The sequence below is a fragment of the Liolophura sinensis genome, chromosome 6 (genome assembly GCF_032854445.1).
Source record: "Liolophura sinensis isolate JHLJ2023 chromosome 6, CUHK_Ljap_v2, whole genome shotgun sequence".
Classification (NCBI taxonomy): Eukaryota; Metazoa; Mollusca; class Polyplacophora; order Chitonida; family Chitonidae; genus Liolophura; species Liolophura sinensis.
This window is the reverse complement of record NC_088300.1, coordinates 40,974,678-40,995,563: the sequence shown is the minus strand read 5'-3', so window position 1 is coordinate 40,995,563 and position 20,886 is coordinate 40,974,678.

Genomic DNA, 20,886 nt, shown 5'->3' with positions numbered 1-20,886 from the left:
ACACGAGACAGTAAAGCCACCATGGGACATACACGAGATAACAACACCTATTACGGCCATCATGGCGCATACACGAGGTATAACAGCCATCATGGCGCATACACGAGACAATAAAGCCACCAAGGCACATACACGAGACAATAACATCTATAACGGTCATCTTGACGCAAACACGAGACAGTTACACCTATAACAGTCTCCATGACACATACACAAGACAGTAACGCCTATGACGGCCATCATGGCGCATACACGAGACAATAACATCTATAACAGATATTATGACGCATGGACGAGACAGTAACGCAAATCACAGTCACCATGACACATACACGAGACAGTAACACGTATCACGAGTCGATAACACGTATCACAGTCAGCATGACACATACACAAGACAGAATCTCACACGACGGTTACTTTAAAAGATGCACGATACAGAAACACCTATAACTGACATTATGACTCACAGACGAGACAGTAACGCAAATCACAGTCACCATGACACATACACGAGACAATAACACATATCCCAGTTACCATGACTTTAACACATACACGGAACAGTAAAGCATATCACAGCCCCATGACTCATACACGAGACAGTAAAATCACTATGACACACACGAGACAGTAAAGCCACCATGACACACACACGAGACAGTAACGCATATCACAGCCACCATGGCACTTACACGAGACAGTAAAGTCACCATGACACATACACGAGACAGTAAAGCCACCATGACATACATGTGACAGTAACATCTATAATAGTCATTATGGCGCATGAAACGAGACAATAACACCTTTAACAGACATTGTTACGCATACACAGAGACAGGGTCACCACATATCACGGTCACCATGACACACACGAGACACTAACACCCACCATGGCCACCATGACATATACACGACACGGTAACACCTATCACAGCCACCATGACACATACACGAGAAAGTAACACCTATCACAGTCGCCATGATACATACACCATGACATATACACAAGACATAATCTCATACCACGGTTACTTTAACACATAAAGGAGACAGTAGCACATATCACAGTCACCATGACACATACAGAAGACAGTAACACATATCACAGTCGCCATGATACATACACGGGACAGTAACACCTGTGACGGTCACGGCCATTTAGCTGCTCCAGGGAACAACTAACAAAGGCACCTCTAGAGTCACAGGGGTGTTGCGTTTATTAACTTTGCGTGAAAAGTGTTATCACAACTGTCATCGTGATGCGTTCTTATGAAACTGCTCTGAGCTACGAAGCGTAGTAATATGTACCAATTACCACAACTTTGCGGACCATAACTTAATTTCGTCCCGTGTGTGGGACAACTGAGGTGAGATAACTCCGTCATTCCGTCTGTCTATCTACCACAGTGGTACGTGGGAATGGAAGTAATTTACTCTAAACTTACAGCAATGGAGTATCATCAAAACGGTGCAGATAGTGGCATTATTAGACACTGACACATGATGGCGGATGTTTGTGACTTGTCACATGAGCATTTCCCATTGTCTGTATTGTAGGTGTTGTGGTTTTCTGTCAAGCATGTAAATAGTGTTTTCAATATAAGTGAATTTTGAAATCACACTTGCTATTCACTATTTCATACATGGCATTTGACTATTTCGCTGGGCCATTGAACACAACATTTTGTCCTCCGGGATTATTTATTTGGACACATCGATAAAATGTCCGTTCTTTTCCCAGTGCGCCTATCTCGAGGCATCATTCTTACCTTTGTCTCTATAATATTTCCCAAGGTAGAGGTACCCTTCAATCATCCTCTCAGAGCTCGTGCTAACAGAATTTATTTAAATGTGTTGTGAGTCATGATTCAATTAGCAAGTTTCAAACATCTGTTCGCTATCATTAATGATTTGTGCCACATTAAAATTTGCGGAAAAAATGTTAATTCAAAACTTGGCAAATTGCAGTACGAGGCCTGGTGCATGAGCTATTAACACCAACCACAGGTACCCATTTAGCAAGGTCAAAAGACACGCGGACTTCCCCTCTACATGACGTTTTAAAATGCATCTGAAGGCGTGGCTGATGCCTAAACCAACTGGTTTTAACCTCCCGAAGTCTTTATGTCAGGAAATGATGAATATATGGAAAAAAGTTGTTCTTTTTTCAGATTGCAAATGGAAACGCATTTCAACAGGGAGCACTTTGAAACCGCTCTGCAGGCTTAGTGTTCCAGTCATGTTTTAAAATGCTACTATTTTTACAAATTATTTTCTAAGTGTGCAATCGCGTTACTCCTTAACTTCCGGACGTTTAGATACTACCTTGACACATACAATTCTAACAACAACTTGCTACATAGGAATCAGAAAAACAGTTTGGTAAATAAGATCAAAACAATGGCTTGGTTCATACCATCGAGACAACGGCTTGGTACGTAAGATCCAAACAACGGTTTGGCCCATAAGATCCGTTCTATCAGTTCTACAGTTCTGCTCCAGCTATAAACCTTCAACAAATACCGTTTTGCAGCGTTTATGGATGACGTCACTTCCGAATATTACCGACCATTGACGGAAAATTTGCATAGAGAGGTTATTAGGAAATATACCGCGAAAAAAAAAAAGAAAAAAAGTCCTCACTTTTGGGGGCATATCTTATTTTATTTGCTTTTTTCACAATAAATAAGCCGAAAGCTCTATAGGTTTGATAGTTTAAGTATTAAAGTACACAAAGAGAAAGGCGCAAAAAATGAAGCTCGACAAGGGTTGGTATCTTTCAGACGTGAGACTTTGAAATCGACAGCTACGGACTAAATTAGTGACTAACCAAAATAAGCGCAACGTGGTCTTCCCGACGAGTTTCATTTTCTGTCGCGGTTACGTAGTACCTCATTATAATCCTAAAATGCAGTTTTTTAACGGTTTTAAAACTTTTGCCCCGTTTTTGGGAGCTGAGCAATTTACTTGTCTGGCGATGCTTTGCTGTCTGCTATATATAAATGTATGTTACGATGTTATTGTGCAAGTCGTCAAGCATAAAAGGCTGTTCTCAATCAACACTTACACCTATTTTCAAAGCAACCATGACATCAGATAAACATCAGTAAATCCTAATCGACATTTATGGTAATTTTATGGATATGTCGAGTTATTTCATGTCGACATATCACTTTGATTCTATTAATACACAGGAAGCACAGGAACATCTAGCTTGATTTGCTAGATATTATACAAGAATATTAACAAAAAGCAACGGCTAAGAAAAGACAAACAGGAAAAATACTCTAACATTTCTCTGGGCTCTGTCTAGATTTTTTCACCCATGACTCTGACCGCCGTCAGCAAAGCAGAACAAGGAAACTAACAAAAAATATACAAATAAACAACTAAATGTTGGTAATGAGTAAAGCAAATAAAAAGAATCAATGGAATGAGTGTAAGTAAGTGAGAAAACTGCCAATTTTATCTTCTGAGGTAAACACAAGCTTTCAGATGTATCAGTCAGAGCTGCAACGCGGAAATGGTACAGATCTGTGAAGTTTGTGCTCTATATAGACATCAACTAGAAAGTTTTAGACCAGGAACGCTGTTGGCGCCGTCTGGAGTTTGAGAGGGTAGAGCCACCATTATGTCATCTCATTAGGAACGTTTCCGACTTCACAGCTCGAAGGCAATTTTGATGACAGGCGTGCGCACGACATAGCAATTACCTCGTGCGTACTAGGGGAATGCTTCCCAAAGGGGCTTAATCACCATGACGGCACATCCGTCGTCTTACTATTTACGACAAGGGGTAACGTTACGACCCATTTTAACAAACAGCCCTCAAATCTTTATGAAGTCTCGCGCACGACTTAACAAATATCTCCTGCATACAACATAATTGTGTATTTCTAGTGGTCTATTATTTCGCGAGCACGACTTAAGCAAAACATAACTGACACTTTAAAAATTGTGTGTGTGTGTGTGTGTGTGTGTTCTACTGTAAATTTTTTCTCATATTTGTCACTTTTCCGGGTCGGTAAAGCCCAAACAGTGTTTGGGAAATGTGTATTTAAGATGCCACTCGTTATTCAAAACATATATTCATTTACTGTTTCAATGTACATGTATATTAAAGGGGATTTCGCCATGAAAGCACCACGAAGAATGCAAGTCTTAAGGTAATACTAGTAGTATTGGACTAATTTTTCACTCATGTAGGTATATTCCCAATCTTTGACTTACCTATACATGTGGACTAGTTATGTCTTGTGATGATGATGTGTAAGCAAGCTGAATCTTGTCTAAAATTCTTGCAAATTATTCAGACATTTATATTTGTATGTAATTATGAATATTTGTATTTATTTCTTAACTGATTTGTTTGATTGTTGCTTCAAGGATTATTCACTTACACGATTGTGGTCAGATTTATTAGTGCAGGAAAACGTAGTGCCCGGCGAAAACCACCAACACTTAGCAAGTTACTGACGGACTTTCCACATGTGACACAATAATATACACACTATGTTGATCAGATACAAATGATCTTCATCGAAGACTACGCTGCGCAAACGACTGTGCGAGCATCGTTGACGGCTTATTGTCTACAGGGCTCCTAGAACAACGAGTGTTGGATAAGATATTTTTATGAGTGGAGTTAACCATATGCTTTCAAAAACTCTTAAACCTGCCCGAAGTAGATAAAAATAGTTTTCCTGCTGCATGTTTTCCTTCTCAAGGTTTACTTCAACTGTGAAATGATTAACGATTCTGGACAAACTTTGCATAACCTCGTGTTATGTGACGAAATGAACGACTTGTTTTTAGGCTAACATCAAAAAGAAATTGATGAGCTGTAAAACAAGCACTGGAAACGCCCACAGCGTAATAAAAACCCGTAATGTAATAATTATTTCACTGTTGGTACCTGCAATACAATCATGTGGGTAGCCGTTGCCATACTCAGTGTTGTAATAATGTACATTGTGGGATTTTATTACACTATGAGAGTTCACAAACACATCACGTGTATACCTTCTAAGGATCTGAATTCATTCTGTCTAGTAAGAAATCCAGTAGAAATAAATACATAGAATCGGCAAGCAATTTGGCTTCATAACTGCCTTAAAGGTTGATGGGAATTGGGTATTCCATAAACCGAGGAATTTCTCCTTGGTCACCTTTATTGGGTATAAAAACAGGGAGTCCCATTGTTCAACAATTTTCTTTTTGGAAATTTGTAAAAAATTTCCATGAGAAAAGAACTAAATGTCCAAGAAGACATTTATTTCAGCAACCTGTAACCTGTCTATTATATATGAATATAGAGAGCTCATTTGAAAGTTACACTTATAAACAATGCTGTTTGTAGAGTCAGAAAACTATTATCAGAAACGAACAAAACATGGGAAATCTCTCGCAAAACGAGACTGCAAGCAAATAAGCACACTATGTATTTAAAACAACGTACATGTCAAACGGCATTTTAATCTGAAGTTTTAATTTTGGAAAACAAATTTTAGTTCGCTTCTATTTCCACATCGATATCTATCGTTTCCTTAAACAAGTTTGTTTTTGAAAGAAATCGTTCGAATATTGTCAAAACTGCCATTGTAGCCGTCAAGCGATTTCAAACAATCCCTAATTTCCAATGTATAAAAGAAACCTCTTACAATAGCCTTCAATCTTGTGACAAAACAACCAATGCAAAAATCAATAACTAATTTTACATGACATCAGAACAAGTTTGCTTATTCAAGGAGTCCGCATTTTGCTTTATTCAATAATGCTAACGCTTAAACTGCAGGATAATAAAGCTAGGGCTAGTTCACCCTAATTATCTTCGGTTATCTGTGTGGGAGAAAAGTTGAGATATCCTTGTTATATCATTTTAAGAATCTTTCAGTTTGTTATGAGTTTTTTTGTGTGAAATGTTTGAATGTGTCATTCATTTGATATCATGTTATGAGTGATGGATACAATCTCGAGCCAGGAATATTTTCGCCAAAAAATGTCTGTCGTGTTAACTGTTTGTAGAGTGGCTTCTCCATTTCTGGCGGGTGCTGGATCAATTCAGCATGTTGTTGGATGTATGGTATCTAATTTTTATAATTACATTGATAAAAATGCGATCTGTCACGATAACGTGTAAGACTTAGAAATGTTTATGGCAGCTAGGTCGTGTAACAGAAGGTCTACTCATCGACCCACCGGTATAGCGCCATTCTTGCTGTGTTCCCTGGTTGCAGGGCTGTGAGATGACTTTATGATTTCAGGCTGAAGCACTGTTTGCCCTGAGAGTCACATAGAAACCGTTATACCTCTACTGTCTTCTGTTAAAATTAAGAACTCTCGAACCGAGCAGCTTTATTTAGGAGCCTTCTTCCCATGCATAGCTGAGCGAGTAACACGTCACGGCTTCTTAAACCTGTGCACCGTCCAGTTATTCAAGACAGTCTGGTCTTACAGCCAACTCCCCTCTACAAATCATTTAATTATCTGTATTGACCGTTCTATGTTGCTGTCAGATCGACGGAGAATAGGTTTCTCTGAGAAGATGGACAACTAACCAAATGACCCAGTTCCACATTTCCATTTCAGATTGTTCCCAACGTTAAATAACTAAAGCTTTTCTAACCAGAGTTACAAAGTTGATCCATAAACTTGCTTATTTAAAGTTCAAGTCCAGCTCATGCTGGGTTCCTCTCCGGCCGTTCGTGGGAAGATCTGTCAGCAACATGCGGATGATTGTGGGTTTCCCCCGGACTCTGCCCGGTTTTCTCCCATCATAATGCTGGCCGCCGTCGTATAAGTGAAATATTCTTGAGTACGGCGTAAAACGCCAGTCAAGTCATTACATAAATAAATCAACAAATAAATTAAAGATGTTGACCTAACGGAATTTATCCTAACAGACAACAGCTGATAATTTCCTTTATTGATGCTATCATGACAAAAAGAAGAACTGAATAGAGCTGAATCGACGGGAGTGTCAGCCTCCCTTCTCAAAATATACCAGTATTAGATAATTACGGTCGGTGGGACAGCAAGAACTACCTGACCTGCCCCCTACCGTGAATTATGCAGCACTTTTAGAATTATGCTTCAGTGCGGGCAATACCTTCAGCACCAGGTAAATATGACGATCCAATAAATATTACAGCGGTATCAAGGCTTCGAGCTCACAATCGTCTAGTCACTGGCCACACCTGACGCACTTTGTGGACACTTAATTCAGTATTTGGTGTGGTTTTGACGATTAATTGTTGACCTTTGCAATCTAACAAAGACAGACGACAAGGCCATTTTAATGTCGTGGTTTTAAGCCTTTTCTTTCAAAGGTAGCTTGATTGGACAATACATAAGTTTACGCAATTAACAAAAGTAAATTTATGCCAAATAGATACAATGAAAATCAACAAGCTTGACAACAATAACCCTTAGCGACATAGTGACGCAAATGCTGCGTGATCGTGCTGCCTTGCAGTTCGACGCCCCTCGCCCACCCCTGGAATCTTACAGACCAGTGCTATTTGATGGCTTTGTGGTAATATGGTAATGGCATGGACGACAGGGACAAATATCACACTTCAAAATTACAAAATAATTAAGTCCTTCAATTCTTGTCCTTGGGAACACCTCAAAACTTCGTCAATACCTAGCACAGGCAAATAAAGGTTTGGCTTAGCAGCCATGAACAGAATAACATGATGAGAATTGCTAAATGTAGCGAGTTCGTCATGTAGGATGACTGAGAAGATATCAACCCATCGAACGTTTAAAACGATATAAGAAACATGAAGATATCAATAAGCAAAAGAAAGTAAAATATAAGGATGAAAACAATCCTCAATACTAGGTATTTGCAAGTGAAGAACCTTTAAAAATACTTTCCATCATTTTTATTATTTCTTTGCCACACTTTTTAAAGCGATGTGGCTCACTAACATGACCAGTAAAGGTCAGCGCCGAATAACATAAAGCCTGAGCGCTTCAAAATGTCAATCGTGGGCTGTCTACATGACTGCATCATCAGTAGTCAATATCTTTGAGTTAATGGCTATTTAACTGCAGCTGAATGGTTTCTCCTTATTTTTGATAGCAAAAGCTTCTTAAAAGCTTTTCATCTTTTTCATTATTTCTGTACGCCAGCTGGAAGACTTATGAATAAATGTTTTTAGTGTAACTTAACAATTTATCATTAGACAGCTAGGAATCATTAGATGTGTGCACACATACTGTGTCTTCTCCTGGCAGGGTGAACCTATGAATCCAAAGTGCAGCCAGACATGACGCCCCTACCCAGTCACCAAGAGCTGTTTCCGTGCTTTAACTTAACCGTGCTCAGTATTAAGCGCCATACGAGACAGCAACAAGTGCAATGTTCAAAGTCCTTGGTGTGACCAACTCATTTCAACCCGGGTCTCCCGACTTCGAGGCGGACACTCTAACCATTAGGTCACCGAAGCGGTCAGACTTGTTATGATGCCGTAACACTAAATATTAACAGCTGTCAAATATGAGTTCAGGTTAAGCTGGCCTTTCATCCGATTAAACAATATGGTGGATTTTTAACGGCTGCTCAATCAAAATTTCAAGAACATCAGATGGTGTAGTTCAAAATAATGTATTGAAATAATTGACATAGAGTAACACTGACAGCAGTAGAAATACAAAACAACACAAGAAAACATATATCCTATACCTTACACATAAATATATAAATATTTACGGCAACACGTTGTACGAACAACGAGTGTCCCGTCACAAGGTAAGTTTATTTTCAACCATCCCTGAACCTGTTACTTGCAGAATATCTTCTGATTCCACCTCTACAACGCAGAGCCATTACGCGACGACGGTGAGATGGAAGACTACGGTGTTTCAACTTCCCTCTCTAATTTCCTATGTGTTGCTGCATAAAAAAGTTATATAGTTATCATCTAGACCCTTCGTCGATACATACACTTCAAGTTTATCCACAAAAGACACCGTCCTCCTTTAAGGCCATATCAAGCTGGTTTCCTCTCCTGCCCTACGTGGAAACACTGGCAGCAAGCTTCAGATGGCCTTGGGTTTTCCCCTTGCTCTGCCCGGTTCCCTCTCACCATAATTCTGATCACTGTTGCGTAAGTGTCGGTTAAAACACCAATCAACAAAATAAATCCGACCATGACGAAACACCAGTTAACAGGTACTTCTTTATGGGCAGTTAATACTACAATATCTTATAAGGTCGGCAAGAAAACCCACACTATTCTTCCACCATTGAACATCGTTGACTGTACTAGACTGACGAACTGTGATCGGTGTCTTTTAAAAATGGCCTGGTCAAAAAGTGTCTGGAACTGTTTTAATATTGTTTCATTAACACTTAAAAGCTAATTACATGACGCCGTGGCAAAAATCAATGGACACTTCCAATACTAGAATATACCCTGTGGTGTTTGACAGGCCGACCGGCTAAGCCACGCTTCCGAGATCGAGTAAACGAACATTACACACAATGGAATTTACTTAGCAATGAATGCATCTCCAAATAAATAAAACTCACGAATATTCGCATTTCATACGAATCCCTGGAATGAAATGCTAGTCTGTATATAGTGAGGCCTACTAGTGAATGTATAACCTGTATGTATATAATATCGCGTCGTGACCGGAATAAACTCGGTTATCTTTGCTTAATGGACTTCGTAGACACAAAGGTTATCAAATTACCACCTCTGCGGCTTTCGCTTATGACCAGGAGCTCTCAAAAGACAATAAGTCTCTTTGAACGTCCATTAACACATTCTATCTGAAGTCAATGGCAGCTTTCGGGGCGCTGTGTTGTGGGATAAAGGTGCAGTTCTGATCTCTCGGTTATATGGGTTCTTATGTAATAATCTTTGGAACGGAATCACCCGACTGCTCAGTGGGCAAGAGGAAAAGTGGAACACCCCAAAGGCGGTAAAAGGTCACCCAGTGAGTGGCGCTGTTGCACCGTACATTAGACTAACTAGTTATGAAATAACAAGATACCAAACGTGTTCATGGTAGTCATCATAACCTCCCGATTCTCTAATTAAAATGACATAAACACGCGTAATGGAGTGTAAGCAGATTGTAAATAGACGGATTTTAGGGGAATTAAATGCCACCAAGAAGAGAGATACCAATGTGCACGCCATTGGCAACTTAGCCAGACATAAAATGAGCGATTCTCAAGCCGAGAGAATTAAAAGCTTCACGTTGTATGTCTACAACTCTACTCTCTTATAATCCAAATGGTATAAATAACTTTAATAACGTTGAATTCAATATTCTGGCAGTGGTAGAAGAGGGACACATTAATCATGTTAGATTAGGGTTTATTAAAATGACTGAATGATTATAGAAGACTGTAAATTAGCAGTCTGTTCATATCAGTTGTCATTTTGGACGTTGTGTTCCGCGTTATAAACGTTACAAATCTTGCAATATCAAGTTATGCGACAATCTGCAAACAATCGTTACGAAGTGTAATATCTGAAGATATTGGCTTTTAAATCTTACAGTATTTAACATGCAATATTAGTGATAGATTTATTCCTTGCAAAATAACCCATCTGTTAACAAGGATATTTATTTATTTGATTGTTTTTTTACACCGTACTCAAGACTATTTCACTTATACGACGACAGCCATCATTATAGTGAGAGGAAATCGGGCAGAACCTAGGGGAATCTCACGACAATCCGCATGTTGCTGCCAGACCTTCCCACGTACCACCGGAGAGGAAGCCAGCATAAGCTGTACTCGAAATCACGACGACCACATTGATGAGAGTCTCCTAGGTCATTGCGCGGTGCTGGCACGCTGATCACTCGGCCACTGAGGCTCCTTAACAAAGACAGCTTTGGTGGATGTTATATAATTTACAATAAAGTCGTTCATCCACACGGACACTAGGGTGAGTGTCACCGAAAGGTAATTCGAAAAAAGTGTACAAATGAAGAAAAGTATCGGCCCCTTAATAAGAAAGCATAAATAGCTACCCATCCCCGTTTATACTTAGCTTTATGTTTGATGGACCAATTAGATTCCAGCTGCTGAAGGCTGTTATTCTATTCATACATGTGACCTACTAGTGTTTTAGTACAAAGGTCACTGTTCAAACCTAAACTACCGGGCAAAAGAAACGTATAACTTTTAAATGCAGTTTTTTCTATGGAAAAATAAGTTGAATAAGTTTGAACGTTGTGCGAATACGTTTGCACATAAGCACCCTGTGTACACGTCACTTTTTAACGAGATTCATTGAAATTGGTGTAAGACATCATGAAAAATCGGAAAAACAGAGTTTCGGGCCCTGTTGAAAATTCTCGATAATGACCGCCGTATAAATACCGATGTAGCACATGGTAAGGGTGCAATACCATAAAAACATCTAAGAGATGCCGAGACTCACACAAGCAGAACGTGATAGAGCCACTGGTATGGCCGACATGGGGGCCAGCCAACACCACATTGCCAGAACATTCAATTGCAGTCAAGCCACCATCAGCAGACTGTTGGGTCGTTACCGCCTAACAGGCAGGACACAAGATCGGGCAGGCCAAGTGTTATAATGCCTGGCGAAGACCGGTACATCCGCACAATCCACCTGCGTAACCGGTTTGTGACGGCGCCGTCAACGGCGGAAACGGCACTGGGACACCCCATCAGCAGACGCACAGTCTTACGACGACTCCGCGTGAGTGGTATCAGAGCCTATCGCCCCTTCCGTGGAATGGCATTGACTCCTCTACACCGTCAAAACAGGCTGCGTTGGGCAAGAGTTGTACGTCGATGGCAGCGACGAGACTGGGAAAGGGTGCTGTTCACTGATGAAAGCCGATATAACCTCTTCAGAAATGATGGTCGAATTCGTGTGTATCGACGCAGGGGAGAGCGATTGGCACAAAACTGCATCCAGAATGTCCACCCTTTTGGTGCTGGTGGGGTGCTTGTATGGGGCGGAATTTGTGGACAGGTGAGAACGAGATTGGTCATCATCCAGGGAAATCTGACTGGCCAAAGATACCGAGATGAAATATTGGAACCTGCTGTGGTGCCATTCGTGCATCAACAGCAAAGAGGTATCCTTTTGTAGCATGACAATGCACGACCTCATACCGCCACAGTTGTACTAAATTATCTGGACACCGTTGATGTCAACGTACTGCCTTGGCCAGCACGACCGCCAGACATGAATCCCTTAGAGCATCTGTGGGATCATCTTGATCGACGTCTGAGACAACGCGTCCCTCCCCCACAAAACAGGCAACAGCTCGAACAGGCTTTATTTGAGGAGTGGGACAGAATTCCTGATGACGTCATCCGGCGGCTGACGACTTCCATGAGGAGACGTATTTTGGCTTTAATTGATGCAATGGGTGCTCACACACGCTACTAACGATCTGTCTTATGACATGATAGGACATTAGGTACACCTTTTTAAGGGAGTCCCTTTACTTGCATTTGTGTAATTTTTCAGATTTACCCCATGCCTTCTTTACTCGGCCTGACAGCAAGTGTAATATCCATATGGCTTTGAATTTTTGAACAGAACTTGGAAAATGGTTTATTGCAATATAATGCTTATCATGTTGATACTGTCTGTCTTTGTTTCTCTTTCTTGTGGTGCTGAACAAGGTTATACGTTTCTTTTGCCCGGTAGTTTAGTTCAGTTAGCATCACTCCTGGAAGATTCAAATCAAAGTAATTCGTCACTATCCTCATTTCTTTATGAAGCAAAACTCTTTCCGAATCTAACATCTTTGTACTGCAAAAAGACAGCTTCTGTCTCATGCGTTGTATTATTTGACACGACGCAATGCTAATCGCTGAATAGAAATGTCAGCCACTTACCCTCAGAGTTTGTGTTCTGAGAATCCGGCCGTGTATACGATATCCTTAGGGGCAGCCTGATTCCGTCCTAATTCCGTGCTTTGTATACTTTCTTTCTTTGATAGTTTGTATTAAACGTTGTTTTGTGAATTGACCATGCGATCACGGACCTGGAAAGTACATTTCACTTGACGGCTAATATACGAATATCGGCTTCGCCGCACAGATACCTCATTGAAGCTGATGTTCTATTAAATGACGACCTAAAACTGCTGGTTTCATAAATGTCACCCCACACTTAATACTTAATTGCATCGAAATGGATAAAAGAACGCAATCAACTTTTTTAGATTTAAAAATGTTTGCATTTATATCAACAAGCTTCAGTTGAATCAACATAATTTTGTGTCATAACAGTACGACGTGAGCTTCGAAAAGGCCAAGAAAAAAATCACAAAATGCAAAAGCCCTGGTTTCTGGTGGCTATTTGAGGAGTAGTTTCAGTTAATCTTGAGGCCATAACACTTACCGCTGAGTGATAAAAGAAATACTATTGTAGCGGCGCGGATCGTTCCTGTCTCCGCAATCACTACAACAGATCTGCCAGGCATGGTTTTGCTTGTATTAGTTTGACCATTAAAATCCATCACTGTTCACAAATGAGAGTTTGCCATGAGCATCACCAATTAGGTCGAGGTATCTCACGGTATCCCACGGTCGTTTTATAATTTCCCGTTGCCGTTGTGTATTTAGGTGCGCCAGAATCCTGCTATTGTTTATTGTTGAAAAACTTTGACTCAAAAGACTTTCTAATTTGTCTGTACACAATTTCTCATGATTAGTTTTCTTGGCTAAAAATCTCGTTATAAAACGCTATGACCACGTCCACTACAGCTGAGTAGAAGAGTAGAATGCCAGAGCCTGTTGGATCGAGACAATGGTTGTGGAAGTACTCGAGGCCGTGTGAACTTGTTGCTCTTTCTTTTCATCTTCACCACATATAATGTATGGAGCTTCTTTCAACAAGAAATGGAGACGAGATTAAATTTGCATCAAACGCCTCCAGTATAAGTTTCTTACGTTTTACAATGAGTATATTTCTCTTGTAAGTAAATCCAGAATCTCTGGCGCTCTGTTTCGTGATTGTGTATAATTCCGCTTAACCTGAGGCTAGGGGCTTTATATTCACCGTGTTGAATGAGATCACCATCTTATTATCGACAACTGATATTCTAGCACGGTCCATGATTTGAATACTGATTTCACTCAGTTGACTAGAACATACCTTGCGTCTTTCCCGCATCACTGAGAACTGGTGACTGCTTCTTATTGTATGATTTCGTCCTATTTTCGTACTTTACACACTTTCTTTGTTCTTTCGTAGTGTTTGTTAAACGTTTTGGGAATTGGCCTTGCGATTATTGACCCGGAACGTCCTTATTGGTCGATAGCTACGAATGTATGTTTCGACGCGCAGATTCTATAATCTGCACCCTTCAGGGATGGAAAGCAATTAACCTTTCACCTTTTACCACTTCATTAACGCAAACAGTGTTTCACTGAATATACGGTAATGAAGTTAGCGCCATTCGCGGAATCTCAGTCAAAGATTTTGACCATCCACAAGACTTTCAAGCTATGGATAGCTACTCTGCAGTCCCACAACAGCTTTACTCAAAGCTCATTGTATATACAAGAAAAGGAATAAAGGCTAAATTTGAATTGTCCGGATACTAGCGCCACTGAGGCTTCAGAAAGACTCATCGACTCACCGCTTGGCGTTTAGCATTAAGGGGAAGTGCAACGATTGGTTGACCCGTATGAGTATAATGGTTCCGGTGGGACGACTTACTTGCCTTTGGTAAGATGTCTGAGTGAAGCAACCCTTGAAAAAAGGCACATTACAAGCGCTCTAAGAACTCCTTCGTCTTCATATGACTGAAAAATTGTTAAGCATGACATTAAACCCTAAGCACTCCCTCACTCCTCTTACGTAATACTACAAATCCATTACATGATCAATAGCTTGGTAAAACAACAGTATCGAAACTAAATCATTTTGAAAGATATCTGATTTATAAATAACTCCTAAAACAAGGATCGCCGTAAGTGGGAAGGTCTGCCAACAACGGATGATCGTGGGTTTCCCCCGGGCTGTGCCCGGTTTCCACCCACCATAATGCTGGCCGCCGTCGTATAAGTGAAATATTCTTGAGTACGGCGTAAAACACCAATCCAAAAAAAAAAAAATTAAAACAAGGATCTACGCGTCAAAATGTACCAAAATTCAGACATGTTTTATAATATTTACAGAGCTACTACAGGCCCACGAAGTGAGGGCTCATTCCAGATGTTGGGACGGAAATTTGTGTATTTTGCCCCACCTCATTTCTCAGAGTCTTTGTCAAAATCAATGGGCGACTGCATCCCGTGGGGTGTTCGTGATCTATTGCTCCTAAACTATAGTCCACCAACATGGCATGAAAATCTGTAGGCCTACGTCACACGTGGGAAGGGTCGTCATTGCATTGCCCAAGGTCGATTTACGTCAAGCTCTCCGGTTTTCTAAAGTCACAAAACCTACCACCATCAAAAAAAATCAGCTTGTTATTGAACAATTGTGACGGAAAGGTACGGATACACTCCTATATTTGAGAAAGGACTGGTGCTCTTTAAATATTTCTTCACATTCTCATTCTTCCAGAGTACTGGTCGTTCTAGAATACGTTGATGTTGCGGCAGTTTTTGAAGCGATATTAAGCTCTTCTACAAGAATCTGAGAGTAACAATTCTTGCAGATAAATATTATATTATTGGGAGCCTTGTCGGCAGGAACAATAACGCGTTTTCCCTGAAGGTCACCAACTACCTTTCTCACGGTAGGAAGGATTCATCTGAGAGTCGCTCTTATCCAACCTGTATTCTGACGCCAAATTGCTGTAGTGCCCATTACCCAACATATTTATAAAATTTATTTTATCCTCTCTTCCCCATTAGAGAATTAAAGTAGAATATCGGCATATGGAATTGGCAACACGATCCCGCAAATTGTGGTGGGAGTCAGTTACTGTCTGAAGGGTACTGTATGGAGTACTCCAGATGACAACTACAAATGACGATACAGACAAATCCTTACCCCGTGGAATGTGCTGCATCACATATGGTAGACTAATTGGCGCAGACGTGGCTTTAACTGCTTATCTGGCTAGTTTTCGGAGATAAACTGGCCAACGCAAGAAGAGTTTATAGCCAGCACTGCTGGCCAATCACCAAGACAACGAGCCTCGCCAACCTCATTGGTGTGAAAACTGTCACAACACATGCGATTCGACGCCATTTTCAAATTTCCTCCGTCGACATTAAAGGTCAAAACTCTGATGAACCATTCCTTGAAGACAGGCCACAGTGTGTAGACTGGACCAGACTGTTATAACTTACAAATCTTTATCTGTGTTGTTTTGTTATTTAGAATACAGATCCATGGTTTGATGAATCTAATGTGAAAGAGCCTTTTGACGCAGAGTAAGCAATAATGTTGTGTCGATCTGAAAATTTAACAATGAAGCGGTGATAACTATGATTATGTCACACACTTCACGTAAACGGTCACATCGGGACGCGTAAACACTGATAATATTATGATTCATTCGTTGTGTGTCAAGATCTTCGCTGTTAATGAATTCTTTCTATTTCCAATATTCTTAAATATACCATCTTCAGACATTTGATCCATCTGTTCTGCCTGGCCTAATGGATTTATGTCCTTCGTTTGCTGGTTGGTTTGGTAATAGGAACCTGTCCCCATTACTCCGCTTTAATACTGTGATCTGTTATTAAGACAAGAAGAGCATAATCATCCGCGATAGAATTGATATGAAAACCCCTTTACATAATACGGATTACACCTTGGGAATGAACAAATAACTGATTATGGCTTAACGTCACCTCATTGTAATTTCAGGCAGGCAGAGGCGAGATCCGGGAAACAGTGTGGTACTTAATGGCAAACTAGAAGAGACACACGTTTAAAAGTAGGGAAAAAAACAAATAAAACAAAAGAGAAAAATCAGTCAAAATCTGAAAAAACACATGCAAACTTTATGTGGAATACACAAAATGTGAGCATTGTTAATTTAAGACATTGTTAAGCTTTAAATTTCATTTACTATTTTAGCCAAACACTAACCTACAGTCGCTAATCCTGGACAAGTTCATGTGGCACTGTAAAGATGCCTTTCAACGAGATTTGCCTTCAGACTCGACAGTGGACAGAGAACTAGTGACACTTTCCTGCCAACATTGTGACAGGACATATGAATTGCATAAAACGTGTTGTTTCTCAAATGAATTTTTGACACTCTGTGGTATTTGGGGATTTAGTGTACACTGGTGTTAGCAATACTGTTGGATTCCAGTAAAACAATTTCTTTTTACGCAATCAAGTATCTAATTAGTGAGTAATTACTAATATCCCGCATGTTGGTCGCTATTGTATACATGAAAGTGACTGATTCTTGAGTATCGGCCCAAAAACCAAATATATAATTATATACACACTCAAGGCAATCAAAAAGTACAGGCAGATTTGTCGTATCAGTGCTAAGCTCCCGTTTTACCTTACATTTTACAAGGTATGAATAAGCCCGGTGTAGCGCTCCATAAAAATTCTGCTAATCTGCGAATAAACTCAGACCTAGCTAAATATGAATAGATCGGAATGTTGTTTATTTTTGTTTTTTATTATTTTGTGTATAAAAGATTATGTTTACGTTGCTGAATACGTCATTCGAATATACATCGAACGTTACTTTGTGAAAAGGACATTAATCGACCATGGCAACTATCAGAATATGAAATGCTAGTTTTGAACTATTCCATTTCATTAATAGTTGATATTTGCCAAACCTTGGTAAACCCAGGAAATTGATGACAATGCTACACGGGCCACATTATTAATTCAAAGGGTTTACAGTAGCCCGTGAAGTACAATAAAGAAAACATTCAGGGAAAAGGGTAGATTTTGTCTTTTTGGATGACTTCGTTGAATATCATTCATTATTCATAAGCACTGTTGCTGGTGGAATTTACTGCTTTAGGCAAAATATGACCAAATCCCACGTGTTGGCAGGATATGTGAAGTTAATAACAGAACGAAGATGCCTGTGCTGATATCTAGGGACTCTTTATATGTGAGTATAATTCTCACAAGAGACAGCTGCAAATAACATCCCTGTCAAGGAAGCTTTACATTCATCATTTTGACGTACCTGTTCAAGAAACTTGTTACTAAAAAGATTTATTATTATTGTCTGTTGCAATTTCCTTTCAGATTTCTGGATTCATGACATTACCAAGATAAATGACATTTCCTTCTAAGATAGATTAGTAAACACAGAGTAAGAAGCTATAATAACCGGCTATACATAAAACTTTCTTTAATTTGATGTCATTTGAACAATGATGTATTCACCGGAGCAATAATGTTAAATAGCATATTATAAGACATGTATAATTTGTATTTAATTTAGTGCAGATTTAGTACTGATAGACCTGATCTCACTGTCTTCATACATCAGTAGTAAACCTAACCTTACTGGTGACATGTTTGCCTTTATACAATTCAGGAAATTTAACGAAACCTCACTTTATAATACAAGTGAAGACGAGTCTATAAATGAAAAGATACACAGACAGGCTTAATTAAAGGTGACTTCGAAGCCATGGTATCTACTTATTTATTCATTTAGTGTTTATCATAAAACTTAAGAATATTTCATTCATACGATGGGGATCTGTTTATGGATTGGTGTGTGTGTGGGGGGGGGGGGGGGGGGTATTGAACCACCTGGAAATACCATAAATCTTCGCAAGTTGCCTGAAAAACTTCTAGACTTAAAGCTATATTCGCACAAGCGAGAGACAGACTTGATACTACGGCAAGGTCCAATATACTGCTGAGAGACATAGCTTTAGAGACATGATCCAGTAAAAGTCTCTTGACAGAAGAGCATCTCTCCATAGCGTAAGTACGGTGTTAAACCCCAAGCACGCGCTCACTCACTCAATAGCAATGTATTTGAATGATTACCTGATCTTTTGGTGATCGTTAAAACTATGTATGTGCTATATATATGAAAACGGATATTTACGAAAACAAATTTCCAGCGATTTGAGCAATAAAACACATCTTCGTTATTTTTACACCATTGTGTCCTGCATGTCTGACGCCCCCAATAGTTTGTCGGAAATATACACCATGAACAGAACAGATCCATCAGAACGTCAGCACGTAGATTATACTTAAAGACGTACAGAGTAAAACGAGAGCAGCGTCAACAGTGTGATAACTGGCAAATGGTCACACGTAACCGGTAAAACACGGCCTCTTGTCAATTTTGTCACCTCACAGTCGGTGATTTTATTCTAACTGTTCCTATAAATGCAGAAGCACTAGCAATTTACACGCCCCCTAGCACCATGGCTTAATCAGATTTAGGTAAAAAATGCAGTGATGTTAATTGCAATTTAACCCGGTGTAGAATTACTCAAAATGCTGTGTTGTCATCACATTTAATATACAATCACATCAAAACAATGCAAAGGAACCAGAGTAGGTGGTGTAAATCAGATGGAAAAGTCAGAAAACACGGCATGGCCCCGACGCTAATTTAGATGGACCCTACGAATTACAGATCAGTGCAAAATTAACCGAGAAGTCTTTTTTTTTCAATTCGCTGGATGTTTTCTTTTATGTCTTCAACCTATAAAGCTTCATACAGTATAATGATGAGGATCGATGCGAAATCTTGTGGAAGTACTCGATGGTCCTGAGAACCTATTGGTTAATTCTTTCATCCTCATAGGATATAGTGTAAAGGCATTTATTACAACAAGAAACGAAATGGAGACGGAATCAAAATTGTCTTCCGACGGTCACGATGACCCGACGGTGTACAATAGACGTAAATTATCTTCAAATCATCTAAATGATGATGTCTTGAACAAATCACCCAATTTGCCGAGATATTGGCGTTTTATCTACAATAGGTTTTATAGCTGGTCTCACATTTCGTATATGATTTCTATTATTTGCACCCTTCAAGGGTGGGAAGCGATTAGCCCTTCACCACTTCACAAACGCAAACATTGAATATATGGTAATAGAGTTGGCGTGGTGCAAGTAGATTTTCATCACCTACAAGGTCTATAGTCTGTCGATTTCTGTCCTTCCCTGCCAAGCCGCACAATAGTTTTATTCAAACTTCATTGTATATACAAGGAAAAACGGCGGCTTTAATTGCAATGGCCGGATACTGGCGGCACTTATTCTTCAGAAAGTCTCACTGTTTGCCTCATTGTCGAGGGGAAAAAGCCTCAGAGTAATTGATGTCATATAGGAGGGTAGCGTGTCTTTTGTTGCGTACTTTCTACTAGCCAGTCACAACTACGGTTCAAGCTATTTGGTGCCTTGTTCTCTTACATGATACCGCATTACTTGATTGATAGCTTGGTAAAACAACGGCATCGACCCTAGATCACTTTGAAGATATCCGATGAACTTTGACCCACGAAACAAGCATCTGTCAGACAAACTGTACTAATGTACAGGCATGTTTTCTAATATTCAGAGAGCAACTAACAGCACCACTAAGTGAGGGTTCATTCCAGGTGTTGGATAGGGAATTTGTGCATTTCCCCCACTCACTGCTCATGCAGTCTTGCTCGTGGGATGTTCGTGGTATTTTGTTGCTTAAAGTACTGTAGTCCACCTATATGGCAAATCTGTACGTCACGTGTGGGGTCGATCATCAATACTTTGCCAAAGGCCGATTTACGCCAAGCTCGCCGGTTTTCTCTAGCCACAAAACCTACCACCATCAAAAAATCCAAGTCAAAAAAAACAAAAAAAAAAACAAGTCAAATAAATGGATAAATAGTATTTTATTACTTTTCTGTCCATAGTCACAGGATCAAGTGATCAAGGCCCACGGAGCGTATATTGTGCGGCAAAAGTAGTTTTGCGATTAAGCGAAACAAAA